This window comes from Pelecanus crispus, chromosome 1 (genome assembly GCF_030463565.1).
Source record: "Pelecanus crispus isolate bPelCri1 chromosome 1, bPelCri1.pri, whole genome shotgun sequence".
In the NCBI taxonomy this organism is placed as follows: domain Eukaryota; kingdom Metazoa; phylum Chordata; class Aves; order Pelecaniformes; family Pelecanidae; genus Pelecanus; species Pelecanus crispus.
The window spans coordinates 96,512,678-96,534,549 of NC_134643.1; positions in this window are offsets into that span (position 1 = coordinate 96,512,678).

Consider the following 21,872-nt stretch of genomic DNA (forward strand, 5'->3'; position numbering starts at 1 on the left):
TAAACATACTGGTACAAACAAGAAAGTGCAGAGAGCAATCACTCAGATAATCCTCTTGGAGCCTCCTTCAATACAGGGTGGAGAGTTAATTTTTCCTTACCTGGTAAAGATATCTCCCCTGTAACACATGGAAGCAGACACATGAGGAAGTGTCTATAAGAAGAACAAGGAGTCTAACATCTGTGTGTAAGCAGGAAAACATAGGGCTGAGTTGGGGGTAGGCTCCCTATTTTAAGTTGCATGTTGAAGTGTCTGTTGAAGTTCTTCCCTTCAAATTTCTTTCCGCTATTTCCTAAAATATTGATACCTTTTCTGCCAGAAGTTTTCCTTCCTTTCTATACTGTGTCCAAAAATCCAAGAAGCTCATAAAGTCTAACTATGGTTATAAAATATGTTTGAAGTTTGGAAAGAAAGAAATATGATATTACATTGAGAGTTACAGGGCAGGTTGGAAGAAGGAAGAGTAGCAGCAATGATGTTTGAGCTAGTCTTTCCTGCTTCCATTTTTACTGTGCCTCTTTCAGGAGTGAATGGACACCAGCTTCATCTCCCCATCTACAGCATTGTCATACTGTTACATGATGGCCCTGAAGTGTATTGGAATGACGGATGTTAAAATGCTTTGTGATCCTGGGATAGGAGGGACTAGGGAAGCGCAAACTCCGTTTCTAAGCTTGTTGGCAGACACCAAGGGATTCACACTTCTCTTCTCCCTCTGGTAATGAACTCCCGCAGAGAATGTACCAAGCGTAATGCCTTTCTTCAATCCATCTGTGTGGGAAGGGTTTTATGGAGCCCTCCCTGCATCTGGGAAACAGGGAATTTAAAAGCTTTTTCCCAGCAAGTCTAACCCCTTGGAAATAACACTGGCATTGTGAAAGAAGGTGGCCACCTGGTTCTCTGGCTGCCTGCTGTCAGGCAGCAAGGCCTAATGAACCTCTCAGGGGGAACATCCGCAGAGGGAGGATGATGAGTCTAATAGGCGCTTTGGTCCCTGGGGTTGGGAGGCATAAACAGCAGCAGGGATGGTGCTTGTGAGGGGGAGAGATGAAAGGCTGATGAGCGTTCTCACCATCCTCCCTCTCAGCATTAAGCTTCCCACATATGGTGGCTGGTGGTGTGTGAAAATGGGGACTCAAAGTTGGCACAGCAGGACTCATCTCTTCGTTTTGGAACAGAGCTACTTTTCTTTCCTGACTGCCCTCTCAGTCCAGGTGCTGCCCATACTGTTGGTTCTGATCAGTTGCCCCATAGGTGTGTCGTCAGCTTAAAAGGCGCCTCGGCAGCTGAAAGCCTGAGAAAGCTGGGGTGGCTCTTCGGAGAACTAGGGATGGCATATGCTCTGTGGAGTTTGAGACAAAAGCTGCCACTTTCCCGTGATTTTGGCTAAGGGCACAATCACCTTCCTGCCTTATAAACCAGCAAAAGGGAAAAGGGACCCCGCATAGGAGCATCTAACCTTGTCACACCTCTAGCCATAGGTAAGCCTTTCTCTTTTAACTCATTTACTGGTTGCTGGCCTAGCTATGTCCAAAGGTCAATCAGCCAGCTAACCCTTTCAGAGGAAGACCAAGGGCTGTAGATAATGTCAAAAATAAATGATGCTTTCTCTTTCTATCAGTATCTGTAGAAGATCTTTAGAAGAGCTGTACTTAATTGAAGTACCTCACTCTATGTTTAGTAAAGGTCTGCCATTTTCCAGTAAGATTATTTACTATATTCTAACCTGGTACTGCAAAACTACTGGATTTTGAGAGTTAGAGAAGGAACTATTGCTTGCTTTGTTTTTTTGTTACGTTCTGCAAAAAGGTGTGCTCAGGCCTGTTTATACCAATACAGTGGTACCAAGGTTCCTTGAATAACACAATGACGAGTATTGCACATGAAACTAGAGAACAGCGTAAGTACTATGATCCAGGTAAATATCCTGACTTCAAAACACAATCATCTAATGTGCAACATCTGCCACTATCAGGCTGGAAATTGCCTCAAGGATTTTGGTAATTAGGTCATAACAGAGAAGAAATTTCCATTCCTTGGTAGAATTGTATTGCCATATGGAATTTGCAAGATATGTTGCTTTTTGTTAGTGGGAAGGATTGGTGGACAAGGTTTGCAATAGAGTTTCAGCCCTAAAAGCAACAGAAATGCTAGAAAAGCTAAACCTTGGCAAAAAGCCTTCAGGATCTTTTGAGCAGTCTTCCTCTGTCAAAAATACATGTAGGTTTCTGCACAGTTTCCCATGTAAGAGGGGAAGAGGGAGTTCTAAATCTCTCTTTAAACACTCACACTGTTTCCCTCTCGCCCTACGAGCACTTGCAGAAAAGTCCTAATGTATGGGTCAATGGGAAATAGTGCTTTGCCACAGACTTTCTGTTGCCTTGCCAAATCCCTTTGCCCTTCCTTGTCCTGCTTTCCCCTCTGTGATGGGAAACTTTTGCTGGGGAATTTTGGGGGGGGGTTTGTCTTTTTTTAAAAAAAAAAATCATAATGTAAACTGAAAAACAATACTTGTGTATTTTTAGTATTTTTAGTGGTCTCGCTGTTCATGTCTCCCACACTTGTCAGATGTAAAATAACCAATTGAGTGTAAAACTCAGCTTTGTAGGCAGAATTTTTCCATTTGCAAAGCTCCAAAGCTTCTTGTTTGTTAACAAGACTCCTTCATGCCTCCCCATTAGTCCCAAGGTTGAACAGAGCATGCTGCAAATGGCTGTCTTCCCCCCAGAACAATTAGAAAAACAATATTAAACACCCTTTGTCTTTAAGGAGACACATCTTCAACTTCTGTAACCCATTCGCAAGCTAGGGGGTTTTGAACATTTCAGCTGAACTTGAATTTGCTGCAGTCTAAGATATGCACTTGAGAGTCCCACGACCTTACAGGTTTGGTATGCTTTGAGTGAAGATACTATCAGTCCTGCAAGCAGCTGATCCCTCCTCTGTTCCTTAACTTATTTTGCTTGGAAAGTGAACTGTCTGCTCATCAAGGAGATCATTGCAATGCTGCTTTCCAGGCATTTGTCTCCCATCCATGTTATAGATGGTATTAAAATCACCAACAGCGAAAAGCAAATTGAAGTTCTGGCTGTGAATAGATAAGGCTTCCTGCATTTGAGTACAACCTTTCTATCCAGTGGTCAGTAGATGCGCAACTCCGTTACCGCACCCGAACCGCTACGAACTTTTGGGAGGCTTAGATCTGTGTTTGATGCCTGTCTCTAACAAGCATTTTGAACAAGATCAGGCATCTCCCTGGCCACTGCTCAAAATGTTCTTCATACCAAATTACTTGAAAGTGATGGGACATACAGCTATTTTCAAACTGTTGAGATCCTTAAAGACGTAGAATTGGGCTCAGTGAATTTTTAAGAGAACCAGTGCAAAGTGCATTAGACACTCATAAGTGTCACTTGCCCATGTTGTCACTGTTCAAATACATTTACAGATGTGTCCCAGGGTTGCTTTCATTGGATAAATTCTCCCAAGGGTTATGTTAAGCTTTGGTGCAAGGATGTAGTGTCAGCTAGATGGGTCTTCATAACTGCTTGGCTCTGCTGAAGAGAGCTCAGTTTACTGAAATTCCACTTTGAGAGTAGGCAAATTTTCAAGAGCTCAGGAACTCTGCAAAAGTAAATATGTAATTCTGCAGCAGTGTGGATTGCATATGTGTGCACGTAATATGAAGGAAAGGTGCTTTTATAGCCCTTCTTTTTTTTTTAGTCGTTCCTTTCACTCCACAATTCGGTTGTTCCACCTAAATAGTCCCCTATTCTTGATTACCCCACCTGTTCCTCTGTGGGTTACATAAGGGTTCCTTTCAATGCTGACATATTTGAAAAGGTAGTTTATTATATTTATTCCTATTTATTTATTATAGCTTATCTGACATGTGGCTGTAGTCACTAGGACCATGCAATCTTTCTTAGTCCTAAAGAAAGACTATTTGTTAACCGTTAGGGGTTGTCAGGTATCCTAGATCACTCAAAGTGGGCTTAAGCTTATTTACCTGATAAAAGCTGAATATGTAGGCTCAGACATATACAGGCTGTTTTGTAGAGTAGACAGATGCGTTAGAGTAGGACTCCAAGCATCTGCTATAGCGAAGATGACCCTGGCTGACAAGGCAGAGTTGAATGAAGTAATATCCAGTGAGACCAAATAAAAACATTTGATCAGATTCTCGGAGTTCAAGAGAACTGAGCTTTAGGATTCAAGGCCTTACCTGGTTATAAAAACTGAGAGGCAGGAACCACCTTAAAAGGTTGTATGTCCCAAAACTGTCCTTGCCTTGCGGTAGTAATCATGGTTTGTTCATTTTCACTGTCCTATAGTGGAGAGAACTAAAGAGGGGTAATGGCTGATTGGTTTCTGCTACCACATAATTGTACTTTCTCCAGGCAAAAGAAGGCAGAGTCTTCTGCTGCTTGTCCTTTCAGGTCTTCATATTGTATCTGTGTGGCATCACATTTCTTGATGTATGTACAATCATGTGCTAGTGAAGAAAAGCGTGCAATATATTTCCATACTGATCCCTACTGAGGATCAGTTGGCAGGAGTCTCTGTTCTAAATTTAGGACCAGACACCTACCATTTTAAGGAACCTGTAAGAACTTGAGTCACTGTCTTGGGCTCAGGATACGTGATTTGAGCTTACAGGAACTGGCGATGCTTTTAGCTGTAGTATTGAGGAAGTATATGATGAGGAAACATAAAGTGTATTTATATTGTGAAGACTAAGTGTACGTTGCAGAATACTTTCTAGATTTTCACAGCATTTGGAATCCATGGGCTGAGAAGTTTGTGTGTACTACTAAGCAAGATTTAGGAGCACAGACTCATTGAAACTTAAGCCAACAAGTGTTGGTCCAAGAAACTTATTTGTCTGTTTGCCCCACTTCATCACTGTGCAGGGTGAAAAGCTTGTGCTGCTGAACAAGAGAGAGAGTGCCGATACAAAAAATGTGGCTTAGTGAGTATGAACCAGACGAGGACTAGGACTCAGACAACTTGGGCTGTTGTCCCAGCTCTGCCATGGACTTTCTGGGTGACCTCCAGCAAGCATCTTAAGTTATGTCTGTACTAATAAATTAAATGTACCTTACAGCATTTCCAGGCAGTAAAGCCACCTGGCATGGAATGGCCCAGATCTATGGTAGTAAACCACTGTAATCCCCAAAAGAGTGTAGCTTCATGCAACTCTTCCTACTTACAAATGGTCTCTGGATCATTTGTGGCTGGGAATTTTTTGGGATAAGTGCAAATTTTAACAGGCCAAATCTTATGCCAGCAAACTTGCTTACAGTTTATTAACATTACTGCATCTGGGAACATTCCTGGGTGCATTCAAATTTACTAGTACAGCACATTCTTAGCTGCTCTAGTCATGTCTCAACTGATGGTCTGGGAGAACATTCAAGGTCCTACCAGGGCAAGAAGTGGAACTCTACTACCTCCTCTCCCCTTTTACAGTCCTTTGCTTTGATGGGAAGGAGCCTTAGTTATATGGCCTGAAGGGAGCTGTGGGCACGCCAGCCAGGTCCCTCACGTAGACCAGGACAATCAAGGGATCAGGACAGCTTGGCAAACCACAGTGCAGTACTCTTTCTTGTATCTGTAAACTGAAGATAACAGAATTTCCTGACTTAGAAAATATGATTTAAGGCAGCACGCTAACTGTTGAGGTTAAAAAGAAATAATTGCTGTGTTAGCCCAGCACTGTCCTTTTTTCCTTAAATTGCTTCTGGGTTTGTGGAATCATCCTATATGGGCAGGTTTTTTCTAAACTTTACATGGTGTGTTTCTCTTACAGTCAGTTCTCTGATACACAAAGTAATAGGAGGTAGCAGATCTGTGTCTTTGCTTCATCCAAGCTAATACCAGCTTGGATGGTGGCCAGATGAACCATTCACTGATCCCCCATGACAATTTCTGTGCCTTGATCATTGGTAGGGATTGTATGATACTTCCGACAGCTGTAGAAAAGCAAGAAGAAGGTGTAATCCAAGAATCCAGGAGACTTTCAAGACCTTAACATACTTGGATCCTGCCTTACTACTGACTAGGCCAAAAACGTTTCTTCAAATTCTTCTTCCAACAGCTGCTCATATGTTCACTGTGGGGTAAAAAACCCTAATGTGCCAGTCATTTTCATCTCTTACACATTCCCTGTGGGAGCACAGTGTTCAGGGTTTTCAGCATTTATCTGGTGGTGTTCACATTAGAATAGACAAATGAAACAGCCAGAGTTCCCAGCGAAAAGGGAATAGGGTAAAATGTCCATTCACTGGCTTTGGTACAGTTGATTTTAGACTGACCAACTGAGGCTGGTTTATTATTTTGGTCTCATCAGCAGGTGGGTGGCTTTTTTTTTTTCAGTGATGCTCTTTGCCTTAGCAGTTTTTGAGAAACACCATTTGCCGAGCTGAAAGAATCTTAATGTGTAATCCATAATATGGAATTACAACTTGACATTTGCAAAGGCAGCTCCTCCTAAGATTCCCTTCTTTTGGGTTACGTAGGACTGTGAGATCAGTGCAGCATGCTAAGTGGCAAATTGATGTAACCCTTCCCCAGCTCTTGCACTTTCTGGCTGTCACCCTCACTCCATTTCTACCACATAGGTCAAAACCATACATTACAGTATCTTAAAGGCTCTCTGGTAAGGCCATACAATGCAATTTTAAAATACAGTGCTGCTCCCTGAGTCACAAAAGAGACTTCCAGGACCTTCAGAAATTCTGTAAACCAGACTTCTAGAAAGCAACTGATTTCCCTGATGCTTGAAATCTTACAGATCTGAAATTCTATGAATGTAAAAGGGATCTGCAGTGAAATTCAGTTGTAAATATCCTTTTTCTCAAAGACGCTGCCATAGTGTGCAGAAGAACATTCTCCTATATCTTATTTAAAGGTAGAATTTTCCCACAGTAACATACGTCTGTCTCTCCCCTATCAGTTTTGGTGGCTGCTATACTTGTCTTTTCTGTTTCTTTACTGACCTCTGCCGAGGTCTTGACAACACACTGGCAAGATAGAGTGTCTTGTGCTCCCTGCCATTCATTGAGTACCCTGAATGAACTCGTTGCTCATTTTTGCCTCCCACTAGAGCTCAGTGGTCCTTTTTCCCTGTCTACAAGAACAGACCACAATGTATTTGTCCAGACCTATACAGTATGAAGGAACCAAAGCTCCACTGAAATTAGAGCAGTAATCATACCTGGTGTTGATAGAAGAGGAGGTCATATTTAGTGTAACTTCAGGTAATGCTTTCTCCTCGTGAGATGCAGTCATGCGGTTACAGGTATAAACTCCTATTTGCTCAGGTTTTTGTACTATTTCCACAAAAATTTCCTATCTCTTCCTATTTCCTACCTTCAAGTCAGTAACATCCTCTTTCCTCCCTGGTTTATACTCCTCTAAGTTATTAAATAAAGGTTTGCATTTCTTACGTTAACATTCTGGCCCTGAAGCTCTTTATTCTTTGTAATCATGTTGTCAGGGAGGTTTGCTGGAATCCCACACCATGTCTGTTCCAGCCCCAACTCAGTAATTGTGTTTCTTGGTTTTCTTCTGTATCAAGCAGAACTATTTTCCTGAGTAAACAGAGCATGTTTCCACTCCCATCTCTTTATCCATACATACCTTGTTTCAAAAAACTTCTTTGAAATCTGCATAAATGCCACGATTTCTGTAGAAACACCTCGGCCAGAATAATGATCATTTACATGTTAATAGCTCCATCTCTGTAGGTGGTTGTTAGTTGTTACTGGTCTTGCTTGTTACAATGAATGCAAATCCTATTTTAGTCCTAATCTTAATTGCAAAATGATTGTATTTTTCCATAATTCCCTATATTTCAGTAATTTTCATCTATATCAAATATGATTTCTTGACATGCTATCATCTGCTTTGTCTATTATGCCTAGGCTCTGCACATGTTCCAATAGACTTACTAATTATCAAAGCAATTTGGTGTTTGAACTGAAAATGGGCCCTTAGCCAATTCTTTCCCACCAAACTTTGGTAAAGAAAGAAATGAGACTTGAACTTGTACTTTGTGTCTTGACTCCTCTTTCTTTGCTCTTCATCCTTTCAGCTGTATCTGACAGTGAAGTGACTGACCTGGCAAAGTGCTGCTGGCACCATCATTTCCACTGTGGGGGGAGTGAGGTTACTGAGGTGGAAGGTTCCCTGTCATCATCAGTTCAGTATCTGTGGTCTTTGCAGCACCAAATACTTGCTGTTTAGTACACAGAGCAATGTAGACTCTGTGTTTTAAAGGGACAGTACCGAAGGAAATTATTTTGTTCCTGATATTGTTGACGACCCACTGTGGACAAGAATTTCCTCTGTGGAGGTACAGCTGGCAAACTGCATAGATCTTTCACAATGCACAGTGCTGTAACAGCTCAGTTTGGAGGATGGCTTGGGCACTGAAAGACTACTTAGTGCCATGCTCACCTATGTGATGGCTTCCACCTGGAGATACCACAGTCCTGAGTTAAGTGCCCACATGCTTCTCCTCCGCTGTGTAGGAAAAGTTAAATGCACAGAAATGTGACTCAGGAATGTCGGCATGCAGAGGGGAAAGCCACCTGAAGTAGTTGCTAGGAAATGCGAAGTGGAGGAGTCTGGCCTTAACCCTAAACCTCTTAGGGACTTAGCTATTCCTGCTTATCATTCCTGGTTTTGAACTGTTACAGAATCATTGATCCTCTGGAGACTTCTGGCCCAGCATCCTTCTTGGTTGTTCCTTTTTGGTTTTGGGAATATCAGAGGGTGCAAGGCAGTAGCATGCAGGGCAGTCTCTGAGCTAGCCGGTCTATGTTATTTCCTAAGAACTGTCAACACTATAGCAGTCTTTTAGATTCACCACCACTGACTTTATACCAGATCTATGCAATTTCAGGGTTGACCCTCCTCAATTTCAATGGGCAGAATTACACTTTCCTATCTACTCTATCTGTATCTGTAGCAAAAAATGACTGTCACAAAAGCATAGTGTAGGTCAGGGGCCTGCTATGACAGGCTTTGTGCGTACTGTCATGAGACTTGCTTGGGAAAACAACTTTCTGAAAACAAACGAAAAGGGACTGGTATGATCTTAGCCAAACCTTGTAAGTCTGTGGCCCACTCATTTTACATTGCAGAGAATCCCAGGCAACATATTCATCCTCAGGGGGAAATGCCAAACTACACAGTATACTCAGATCCCACAGAAGAGTGGAGTATTATTTAATCACTGCAAATTTAAAAGTTTGTATGACTTCGTGAAATTGGCAGTACCAGACTCCCAAGGTGATGCAAATCTGCTTTCTGACTTACCTTCCATCCAAAGCTGGAAGCCCTTTTCAGGCTGTCTTTGTATCTATTGTTGAAGGCAATATTCCCCTAGTTGAAGGCAATATTCTCCTGAGCTGAACATAGCCAGGCACAGTAGAGGTGCGTAAGTGGGGAGGGCGGGGGGGGGAGGGGAGTCGGTGTGGAGGGGGTGATACTATGCTATGAAATAATCCTTTCTTTTCGGCTTATAGATTGCTGAATTCTTGTAGGATAATTGGTGGTCTGTTCCAGGAGAGTAGGAGACATTTTCTCGAGTGGTGTCCCATGTCTGCAAAATGGGGTTCATCTGTCTAAGGCAGAGCTTTCCAAAACACAATCTAGTTTCATGGTTCTTTCAGGGAAAACCACCCCTCCTAAACAGACATGATTGCAGAGATCAGCAGGCTTTAATGTACGCAGTACCATATGCATCTTGTACATTCATTCTGCTTTAATATCACTTCCCAGTGTGAATCTCAAAACAGTCTGCATCTTTTGTATTTTCCTTTAGAGCAACAGAAGGAGAAAGGCTCCTATTTGACAGCAACTTAACCTGTGAGGTAGGGAGGCTATAAGAAAATGAACTTATCCAATATGCTTACCTGGCCTTCGTACTGCAAACCCATAATGTTAAACTAAATCCATGAAGCTGTTTATTTTCACATGCAACAATATAGTGCTGGCCATCTTCCTCTCTGTCAGTGGACTGGATACATAAAGGGAAGAGTAGGTCCCCAAACTGCCAGCAGCTGAAACTTGCACTTGCAACCCACCTCCTTCACCTCACTAGAAATTGTAAGGACATGGAGTCTTCTCTGCATAATCTCTCAGTGGAACAGCACACATACAACTACTTTTGTACTGACAGCTATGAGCTGTCTTCTTTTCCTTGCATTGCCTGATCCAACACCCATGTTTAAGTGCAGCTCACTCAAGTCAGTAGGTAAGACAGCCCTCTCTCCTTTGGCTCAAAGGCGTAATGGAGGTCACATCCACCATGGATGCTTTAGGCCTTCCTCTGCTTCAGTATGCTTGAACCCAATCCTTACGTCCAATAATAGCAACCAACTCATGAAGCTACACTGTCCTTTAGGTCCAGTGTTCTGCCTCTGGAGTTCACAAGGTAAGTGAGCGATAGTGGAAACTCTCAGACAATAGGAAGGGTTCCCTGCCAAGCACGAAATCCTATGGAGAAGCGGGTCACTCTTGTGTTCAGTTTCACTTAGTTGTTGGAAGTAAGAGCTTCCCTTAATCTGCTGGCCACACTCTTCTTGTCGCAGCCCAGTATGCCAGTTTAATGTTCTCATGATGAGAACTGACTCACCTTGAACTTGACATCTCCCATAGTGTAATGACCTGGGTCTAGTTTTAGGCTCAACAATTCAAGCAGGATATCGAGAAACTGGGGAGGGTCTAGTGGAGATAACTGCTAAGATGATTGGGGCCTATGGTACATATCCTGTGAAAAAAGGTTGAAGGATCTAGGCATGTTTAGTGTAGTGAATAGGAGGCTAAAAGCCTACAGCACTTGAAGTACAATTGCAAAGACAATAGAACCAAGCTCTTATATATAGCAGCAGACAGTAGCACGTTGGCAACAGCCACAACCTGTGGCTTAGGAAGTTCAGATGGGACATTAGGAAAAGCTGTTCACTGGGAGGGTGGTGCAGCACTGGCAGAGGTATCCTGTGAGTTGTGGAGTCATCTACTTGGGGGGGTTCAGGACCATCTTACGTGAGCTAGCACGGGAACAGCCAAATAAACTCATTGGTCTCCTTTGTAGTAAGTAGGGACTGAACCTAGTAGAAGGTGTAGCCTTGAGACTTGTTCTAAAATGACTTTTTTTAATGACAGGAAGCTTATTTTAGGTCTTTGTGAGGTCATCTTTTCCTGCCTTGCCTATGCTTTTTTGGTGATCTTCTTTCCTAGGGCAGCTCTGTCTTTATTGGGCAGCTATGTCTTGAGAGCAGTATCGCTGTAAGCATTTGTGGGGGTGGAACTGCCGTTGCTGGTTTAGTGAGGTTGTTGGGAAAGATTAGAACAGATTGGTACTGTGTGAAGGTCATGTCACATGCTGTTATCGAATGCACTCATAGTGGGATCTAAAAATTTTATCAGCATGAATTTGGGATGGTTGTTTCCCTTATGGCTGGGAAAGTAGACAATGAGCAGTGCACATAAAAAATTCTTTTATTCCTTCGCTAAGTCTGTCTCCAAACCTCTGGTACTCAATGAGCGTTGTTTCTGCAATTACAGAAGGTAGGCTGGAGTACAAGTGACAAAAAAGGGGAATAGATCACCACTTCTTTGGAGGGTCCTTATGGAGGAGTGATGAGGCAAGAATGGAGAGGGAAAATAATCACAAAGAAATTATGCTGGGAAGAGATCAATAACCCAAAAACTACTCCCGTCACTGGACGCCAGAACAGATCTGTTTAAAAACTTTCCCTCTATAGAGGAGTAATCTTGAAATTGACCCATTCTGCCTAGTTTATTCTTTTCATGTTAAAGCAACAAAGAAATTATTGAAAAAGCAATGCTGCTTTTTTTTTTTTTTTCCCCCAGCAAAAAAAGTGCAGCCAGCTCCTTTCTGCCATGTACGCAGATTCCACCAACTAGAGCAGGGTTTGGAAAGACCCGCCACTGATCTTTTTCATAGTATAAACACTAAATACAGCTCACCCAGATGGGGAATGATCTAACAAATGAACCCCCCAGAGAGCGATTGCAGGGAACACTTCCAGAGATTAAGGCAGACAAGCACATAAAAGTGATTATGTTCTGTTACCTTGTGAGGCCTGTGGTTAACACTGGTGTACAGATAGATTGTGACAGGAAGAGGCAAGCAGATTGGGAGAGGTGGAAATGGAGAACTACAAAACAATTTGTATGATGGGAAGCTGTGAATGGAGGTGGTGGTATCCTTTCCACTGGAGGGTAAAGAGGGTTGTAAGAAGAGAAGCGGCATAAACTTATCAGCCACTCAACGTGGAGCCCATGCAGCATCAGAGAAGTGGACAAGCAGGAAGACTTTTTTAAATTTTGGGAGATTCTGCTTTATAATGTACCTTACTCTTTTTCTGCCCTCAGTCTCACCAACTTGTTCATTCCACTAGAACACACATAGTCCAGCAGAGCTTGGAATAGCACAAAAGGATGAGAGAAGCCAAGGACACAAGCCAAGTGATGGCAAAGGATTGCTCTGGATTTCCAAGCTCAGCTGATGAGATGCCAGGCAGTGTTATTTTAATTCCATAACAATGAATTAGTCCCTGTTCATAGTCTCTTCTATTCTTTCTCCAGCTCATTTTTTCATGGAAGGATAACTGAAGAGTTACACATCTAGATTTTTCAGTTATCTACAGTACCACCTGTGTTAAGCTGTTTGATTTCTTTATGCCTTTTGTTACAAATTTAAATTGGTATTTATTTTGCTCATTGTAAGACAGTAAGAGGTGAATTCTGTGCACTACTAAGTATGTAATATTTGCAAATATGTAGCTACTCTTTATGTGACACCGTTCGGTTAAAGCTGGTTGTATCTTGCTGGAATGCTTTTAAGTCATGTTCTTATTCCATTCTTGGCTTTTATATAGGTCAATATTTCAGTTGTTGTTTGGTTTGAATTCTGCCAGATTCATATTGTTCTTGTTTAAACAAAGCCTGTAGTTTTCAATTTCCCTTCAGTTCTCATTAAGAAAATGTAAAGCTTTCAGTACAATCTAAACAGTGCCAATAGTACCCAACTCATGAGTCTGTAGGGAATGAGAAGGATGAATTCACAAGTGGGCTGGTGAGGTCAAGCAGATCAGTTAATAGTTCTGGAATTTCTTGGTAAGTTTCTTATGGTACTATTTTCTAATAAAGGCAAAGTTTACACCTGTTTTTCAGGAAAGATTTGTACACTGAGGAGTCCAAATTCCTTTGATTTACGTTTCTAGTTGTTTACTTCTCTTTCTTGAAATGGGATAGAGGACAAGGGCCAGATTTTCAAAGGTATTCAGGCATTTCATGATGCAGGTAGATATGTAGTGAAATGCTAAAAAAACCCATTAGGTTGCTCACCTTTCGATTAAACCAATAAGGATTAGATAGTCATGTGCCTTTGAGAACGCTGTTTTGTGATTACCCCCATCATTAGGCATCATTTAAGTCTCTTCAGAAGCTTTGTCTGTGCTTCCATTTCCCTCTGTGCAATTCAGACAATATCTTTTCTTTCCCTTGCTACCCTATTCAGAACATTGGTTTGTTATAAACAGGATCATATAAAGTCCCTTACATGAAAGCACAATAAAAACCTCTCTGTAGCAGCTATGAGAATTGCCTACTGGGCTTAAGGGTATTGCAGAGTGGGAGAGGAAGGTAGTCAATAGTACTGGATGGGGCAGCTGAAAAATGAGAAAGGACAAGCATGTTCCAGGCCATCTGTTCCTTTGGAGAATGGAGCTTGTACAGGTTAACACCTGCTCTTGTCTACTCAACACGATGCTAAACACATCTTCCATGATTTTTGACCAAATGACATCCTGGGTGCTCTTTCTGGATATATTGAGACATTAAAATTAAGCAAGGACTTAATGATTTTTTCCCTCACTTGAGCTGCAAGTAAGGAGGAGGAACCAGTTGACCTTGCATAGGCCACCTGAATGTGGTGGTGGTTGAGAAAACCTCCTGCTGCTCTAACACCGTGGTGTCCAAACAGCTTTAACTGCAGTGGTCCTCTGCAGGCTGAAGAGAGTATCACCACTGTCAATAGAGTTGCCCAAATGAGAGATTTTCATCACACAAGGTCACAACAGGAGTGCTAGTTGATATCTGAGCAGTGCTTCTAACTGGCATTCTACAAATACTCATTATTATATAGAGATATATTGAAGAATTAATATTAGATTGATAAGTAAAATGTATGGAATTTTCAATAGAGAGTGAGAGCAAATAAGTGAAGGACAAGAACAGGCTGCAGTTCTAACTTTACTAGAAAGGATGGTAGGAACAGAACAATTGATGCAGGGATATGTCATACTCGGTGGCAGATGGTACATTTGGTTTCCAGGGCAAATTCTCAAAAGCTGGAGTAGATCTCTTTCACGTTTTAGGTCAGAAAGACCCTTTGCTCAAGTAGAACAAACTTTATAGCACCTTCACTCTAGTTATGCTTACTTACAGACAGTTGTGAGCCTCCCTCAGAAATAAATCATCGTGTTATGATATCACAGATCCCAATACACACTGCTGATAATGAAAATTAACCTGGCTAGGTGCATGTGGCTTTGGAAATGAATGATCAGTGTTCTTTCCTGGACATTGCTGCATAGTCCAAAGAGCTGTTATTAGAGGTACAGTAAGAGTGATGAAGACCTGCATCAACACAATTCTGGGAGAAACAGTTGTTATGAACACAGAAATATGAAGGCAGGATTGGAAAAGAGTTAGGAAACTTTTTAAAAAAATCTGTGCCATCTGGTACATTACAGAGGCCAAAAATGCACTGTTTGGATGCACCTTTTTGAGTCAGGAATAAGCCAAGCCTTCCAGGGGTTGTCTGTTGGTTTTCAGAAAGAGATCAGTCCCAACATAAACAGAATAATTTTGCTCTCTGTGTGTCTTGCTTCCTTACTGCTATCAGGAATTAGTGTTTGGGGGTCTTCTGAGGAGTCCTGAGCTTCTAGTGTGTTAGAGGAGACAAAGTAAAGTACATTGTAAAGCACTATCTCCCAAGGGAGGAAAGAGATGGGAGTGGAACAAACAGTGGCATTAAACTTTCAAACAAGAGAGAATATGGGAATATTAAACTTCAACACTGGTGAATGTCTGGCTCGATAACCAACCCATGTGAAACTTTCTGGAGGGAACTCAGATGTAAAATAATGTGGATTCTTCACACACACACACACACACACACCCCCCGAAAGAAAAAGACAAAAATGCCAAGGCTAATGGCTGAAAAATGGCCACGGATATAACCAGCTCAATTCTGCTGGTAAAAGTGGGAAATTCGGTTTTGTTTTAGGTAAGTTAGAATATGAAAACAGTTATGTACATTCAAATATATCTTGGCCACAATGAAACATTTGATTAGAGATGAGCATGAACTAACCCTTAAATCATAAATCCTTTTATTTTTGGAGAGCTAGATCCACACCAGAACCAGCCTACTTTGCCATTTGGCATCCTTTTAAAGTATGTGAGAAGAGCCACACCAGTGAAACTAGGCCTGAGATAGCGGTAAACTTGCCAAAAATGTAAAGTGTGCCTCTTGAGGTTTCTGGTTTTTTAAGCTGAATTTTCAGGGACTGTTGTGGTATCCTTGAATTTGAACTCTAACTCTGATTGAACATCAAACTCGTACACCTTCCCGATTCAAATACTTTTTCCTTGACCTCTCCCTGCATTTGATCCAGGTTTGTGAGTCGTTCCTGCAGAATATAAACTCAGTTGAATTACTGCAAATCACTTAGCAAAGTGTTGGTTGGTTGGTTGTCCATCTGTATCCCAGAAGTATTGGGTATTATTAAAGGTTTAGAGTCGGGTTAGGCAGTGGTGCATGGAGTCCTATGTGTATGTGCTCCAGGTCTGATACTGCTCGATGTTTTCATTAACATTTTCACTGGAGACCGGAGTGGAGAGTATGCTAATCAAATTCATATGCAACACAAAGCTGGAAGCAATCGCCAATGCGTTGGAGAATAGGATTAGCCCAGAGTCCGACTATGATGAATTCAAGAAGTGAGCTGAAATCAATAAGCTGAGATTCAATAAGCACAAATGTAAAGTAGTTCACATCGGAAGGGATAATTAAATGCACAAATGGAAAATGGAGCTGTCTGTAGGCGGCTAATATGGAGGAGAGACAAAGAGGTTTTGCTCCTTAAACCAAATCTAGGAAGACAAGGAATCATTTTTATTCCTGGTAGCGAACAGCCAATAGCTCCAAAAATTAGCTTCATGCCCGGATCCAGCTTTTAGCTCCACATGAGCTTGTCACTGACGATGCATAATTAAAGGTAAAAAAAAAAAAAATCTAACCCAAAAGCACTAGCTCAGCCTTTTCTGTTCTACACAGAAGAAGAGGTTAGCTCTTAGGTAAAGGAATTACAAGATTTTGTTTTATTTCTCTTCAGCTATCTGTGATCACATCTCTAAATCTCCCTTTGTCTTTGCATTCTCCACACCTGATGTGGACTGTCAGAGATGCAGGTTTGCAAAACCAGGCTGACATCTCTTTTTCCATGGACAGCTCTGGTGACAGGTGTCTTAACTTGTCATACATAGCCCCCCTTAGCTATTTTATTGTTTTATGTCAAAAAGAACCACATATTTTGTTATAATTAGTGATTTCTACACCCAAGTTTCTATGCTGATGAAAGTGGTTGTCAGTCAGAAGGAGAGGTGTATGGAGGCTGCAGTGATTAAAGCTGGAATCTCAGTGTCCTGAACTGAGATATAGTAGGACACCTGTGTACAGCCCTTGCAAATTGCAATAGGAAAGGACTGCATGGGTCAGTACTCTCTGGAGAGAACATGGTTAAATGAATTCAGTTTCTTCACTTCAGGCAGGGTAGTGATGGAAAACATGATGAGAATACCAGTCCATGGCTCCCCTGGTGAGGTTTGGGGTACATTGACAGATTGTCTGGTGATCATTTGCATGGCCCTTGCTCACAGTGTGCCTGTCTTGGGGCTGCTCTGTCACTATCTGTCAGACACATGTCTTGCCGGAAATTCTCTTTTCTTTGCAGGAAAAATATCTGCGTTATTGTTTGAAGGGAAGTTTGGGCTTTTTCAGTAGTACAGTGAATCCTTCCTCCGTGACCCTGACTGGGCTGTCTGAGTCAAACCCAAACCTAGGGCTTGTTCTCTGAAGGAGTCTTTTTCTGAGTGCTAATCAGGAGTAAGTAGAGAGCCAATTCATCAGGTGCTGCTGTCCATGGAAAGGACTAAATAGAGAACATCAAGGGGTTGCCTAATGTATCCTGTACCAAAGGTCAAAAGCTTCCTTCATTGAAACCAGAAACTGTGATCTTCTGAAAGCCATTAATGCCCGTGTTCCCCTATTAAATCCAGTCAGGTTCTTTTACTGAGTGCACTCTCCACAGGCTAAGAGCTGATTTTATTTTCCAGTCTCCTGATCCTTCCCCTGTTGATCTTGGACTAGAGATTTCTTTTTTGAAAGTACACTTACTTCAAGGAATCACAGGCCTGAGCTCTTGAAAGGGCTTTTTGAGAGGCAAAAACAAAACTATGCTTTATTTGTGTGCTTGAGGCTGTTAAAGAAGAATGTTTTTCTCTGTGAGGCAATGAGAGCAGCTTTAAGTCAAGTGATAGTTAAGAGATGAGGTGGAGCTGGGAGTGTGCTCCGTGCATTTAGTGATTCCCAGGGTTTCTGGCGGGGGGAGGACAAATTGCCCTTTACAGGTGTCAGATACTGTGGGTCACCTTGACCTGAAATCTTGGGTTCAGAATTTGTCTCAACAGAAACGTCTTTGTGGCAGGATTGCTCCTGCTGAGGGCTCTTGCGACATCAAGGGAGGTTTTTGACTAGTCAAATTTGGCATTGCCTGTGTGGGTAGGATGACACCATGCTTTATGTCTCACATCTCTCTGGTTTTTCTGTCTGTCTCCCCTCAACACCCTCACCTTTACCCCAGCAGTAATCAAATTGAGAGATGGTAGCAAATTGTACTAGGATGCTGTGCTCCTCCTTCCCCTATAAAATCTCATCTGTGGTGTTTTTCAAGCTAAATGTTAGGAATAACTGGCCTAGGATGATCTTTTTTTTAGTTTAGTACCAGTTTCATGCAGCTGGCAGTGTATTAGGGCATAGGAAAAAACTCTAGAGTGCATTTTAATCTCCAGCCATATCCTTCCCATGCAATAGCCTTGAGAGCTCATTACAAAGTAGCAAAATTCAGGGCAGTCCTGAGGTTATACTCAGCTCTGGTGTACAATGGAGTTGGCGTATAACCGCTTCCAAAGTCAGGAACAGCAAACAGTTGCTCTGGGCTTCTTTCCGTACCCAGCAGTTCCTGTGAGTCGCTGGGGGTATTATCATACTGCTAAGGCAGCAGCCACAGTATGAATTCAGGTTCAGGATGCATCAAACAAATTGAACCAATACAGCAAATAATGCATAGAAAAGATATTCTTTTGCTATGATGAGCACCATTCCCTTAGGACTGCAGGCGGTGAGGAGGAGGCACGAGACACACTCGTTGACGAGAATAATTTTGGCATAACTGACTTGCTTAAAACCTGGTGGGATAAAGCACTTGATTATAAGGTTTAAAATGTGGCTCTGACCATTAAGGAACAAGAGAATGCATAACAGGGCTGAAATGGTACTCTGCATAAAACTGCTCTTAGCCTCTCACGTAAGTCAAAACTGCAGGGTCATGCATGGAAACAGCCAAGTGCTGAAGGAGGAGGGCAACCTGCGAGAATATGTCTGTAGCAATAAACTAAAAGTGTTCAGGAATATTCCTGTGTACTGAGGACAGCTGGCCCAGAATAGCCATTCCTATGCTGATAAATGCTCTCACCATTTAAACCAGGGTAGCTGGATGCAGCCTGTGAGTCAAGACTGGCCCCAGGAATGTTCTACTTCCCAAGCTGTGCCTGAGAGTTATTTGGGAGGGAGCTTACAGAGCTGTGCTGGGGCCATGCTAACTGTTTAGCAGTACAGCTGATTATTTTTCTGTTCTCAGGACTGCCTCCAGGCACTGTTTAACTTATGAATATAGATGCACCCTGACAGCCCACCCAGTCATACCAGAAGCAGTGTTACTCCCCAACATACGTATCTGAATTCATTCAAAGCAATTGGGGTGTTAGGAAGGATATCAGTGTTGAACATTGGCTGAAAGTCTTACACAGTCATTATTATCATTTCTAAAAAAGCCCAGATTATATATTTTAAATAAATATAAGGCAAGAGACAAAGGCAGACACAGATGAAGAGATGAGCGGGTGAAAAGAAAAAGGGAGGTAGTATTATGGCTCAGCCTAAGAGACAGAGGTGCCTGAGCACCTGAAGCCTAGCTGTCATCATTATTCCTTTGTGAGCACTGCAGTTTTAGTATAAAGAGAGTTTTAAGGAGGACAATGAAGCAGCTTTGCAAAAGTTTAGCAGAGAAAGCTCAACAGTGCTGTTGAAAACATTTCAAATCTGATGGTGTCTGGCAACACTGTCCATCAGACATGGGAGCTAACCTTTCAGTAGGGATTCAGAGGTGATGCTTGGAGGAGGGTAAGCTATAAAAGTCTTGACAGTGAAGACAAACAGCTTGTGTTTCATGAAGTGGAAGAGGGGAAGCCAAAAGAAACATTTAGAGAAAGGTACAACATACTCCAAATGACAGGAAGGGAATGTGACCTTTGTCTTTCTGCACTGGTTTGAGCTGGGCAAGTTTGCAGTGTTAAGGCCAGGAAAAGGATGTTGTAGTAATGAAAGGGTAGGCTGATATGAGCCTGGGCAATCATTTCAGCTGCAGTGAAAATGGATCAGGAATTCATGCCTTAGACATATTTTCTAGTAAAAGTCTTTGAGATTTATACAAAGCCTGAGTGTGAGGACCCAGAAAGAGGTCTGAATGGAAAATAATGCACAGGTTATAGGTCACAGGGATGGCTGGCCAGGCTGATGGTATAAAGTGATGGAAAAAGCATTTCAGTGTTTCAGAGGGAGGCTTTCTTTTTGCCTGTGTTGAACCATCACTACCAGTTTCAAGCCCAGCAATGCACTCATTTGCATGTCTTTTGATGAAGTGCGAAAAAACTTGCATCATGTTCATGTAAAGCCAGCTTCTTCCTAGATGTTCCATATGGGGCATTTCCATAGTGTGAAGGGAAGTTACTGGAGTGTTTCCAAGGTGGGAAGGAAAGTTAGTGGAATGCACTGAAGTGCCAAATATAGAAGAGTTTTTAGGAGCTCGTTGCAGGTGGTTTAGGCTGAAACGTGGTAGCTGTTACTCCACTATGGGGATGGTGAGGTATTTTTCAATTTGTTAATAAAACTATGATGGATCATAAGCAATGCTTACTAAGGGTAGACATGTGAAATCTATAGGCCGTGGTGACTTGCGCCAAATTGCTCACAAGAGTTGATTGAGGGCATCTCCAGCTCACAGATCTTAACTTTAAATCTTTGTGGGAGAGTAACAGAAGTTCTGGAAGAATGTTAATGTTGTGCTGGATTCAAAACAAAACAACCAGGATGACTTGAGTGACAGTAGGGCAGCTATTTTGACATTGTTCCAGAATAAAAGAATGAAAATGATTATATAGAATCCAGCAGCTAAAGAATAAGACAGTAAGAATGTCATTAGCACTAGTCAACACAGATTTAAGGAAAATAGGCTTTTTCAAACAAATCGGCTTTTTTCTGTGGAATTACAAGTCTAGTTTGTAAAGATGACTTCATATTTGGACCCTTCTAACATGATATAATACCTCGTGGCATTCTGATAAAATGTTAACACTATGCAATACCAATAAAGCAGAGATTAAATGAGTTGAGAGAAAGCTAAATGATAGATCTCAAAAAGCACTTGTCAATGGGGAATTATCATCAAATGGGAGCATTCCAGACTGGCTTCTGAGAAATCAGTACAAAGCCCCATTTTATTCAGCATTTTCATTGATGATCTGGGAATAGGTATGCTGATAAAAAGGGTGGATGACACAAAGATAAGTAGAAGGATACAAAAAATAATGTCAGTTAAAATCTAATGCATGGATTGCTCAGAAACGCTGCATCCCTTAAAAAAAGGTATGTAACACACCCCAAATTAATTTGGGTATTTAGGGAGACAGAACAGTAGATCCTGCTCTCAGATGGCAGGACTATATCTGGAAAGGAAGAATAAGGCCTTGTACAAGTAGATCTTGGATTTCCAACTGGTGCAGTAGTAAAAAGGGGCTTAAAGACCATAGATTTATGAACACAGCAGCAATGAAATGTCATGTGAACTGGTTTTCTTTCTCATATGGCATTTTTGAGTCCAGTTTGGAAATATTGTATCTTTTTCTGGTATCTATGTTTTCAGAGCAAGTTGCCGCATTGGGTGCAGAAAAAGAGTCTTCAACATGACTTTGATGGTTGGAGAAAATGACTTGCAGTGAGACTTCAAGATCAGTCTAATTTATCTGAAAAGATTGAGGGGGGACTAGATTGCAGAGCATAAGTATCTTCATTAAAAAAAAAAAAAATGGTGCTACGAAATGCTTTAATCTAGTGGAGAAAGGCATAGCAAGGACCAAGACATGGAAATTGATGTCAGGCAAATTCAAATTAGGCCCAACCTTTCAACAATGAAGGTGATCAAACACTGGAACAAACTCCCTTAGGACTTGCTAACTCTTCATCACCTTCAAATCAAGACTGAATACCGTGCTAAAAAAGGATGTATTAGCCAGGGAAAAGTCGCTGAGCTGAGTAGAAGGATAGGTGGGTGAAGATTAAAGCCCTGTGACATATAGAAGGCCAGGAGGGATTGTTTAAACTTCTATTTTGACCTTAAAGCATATGAATCTACCAAACCTGGTCTCTT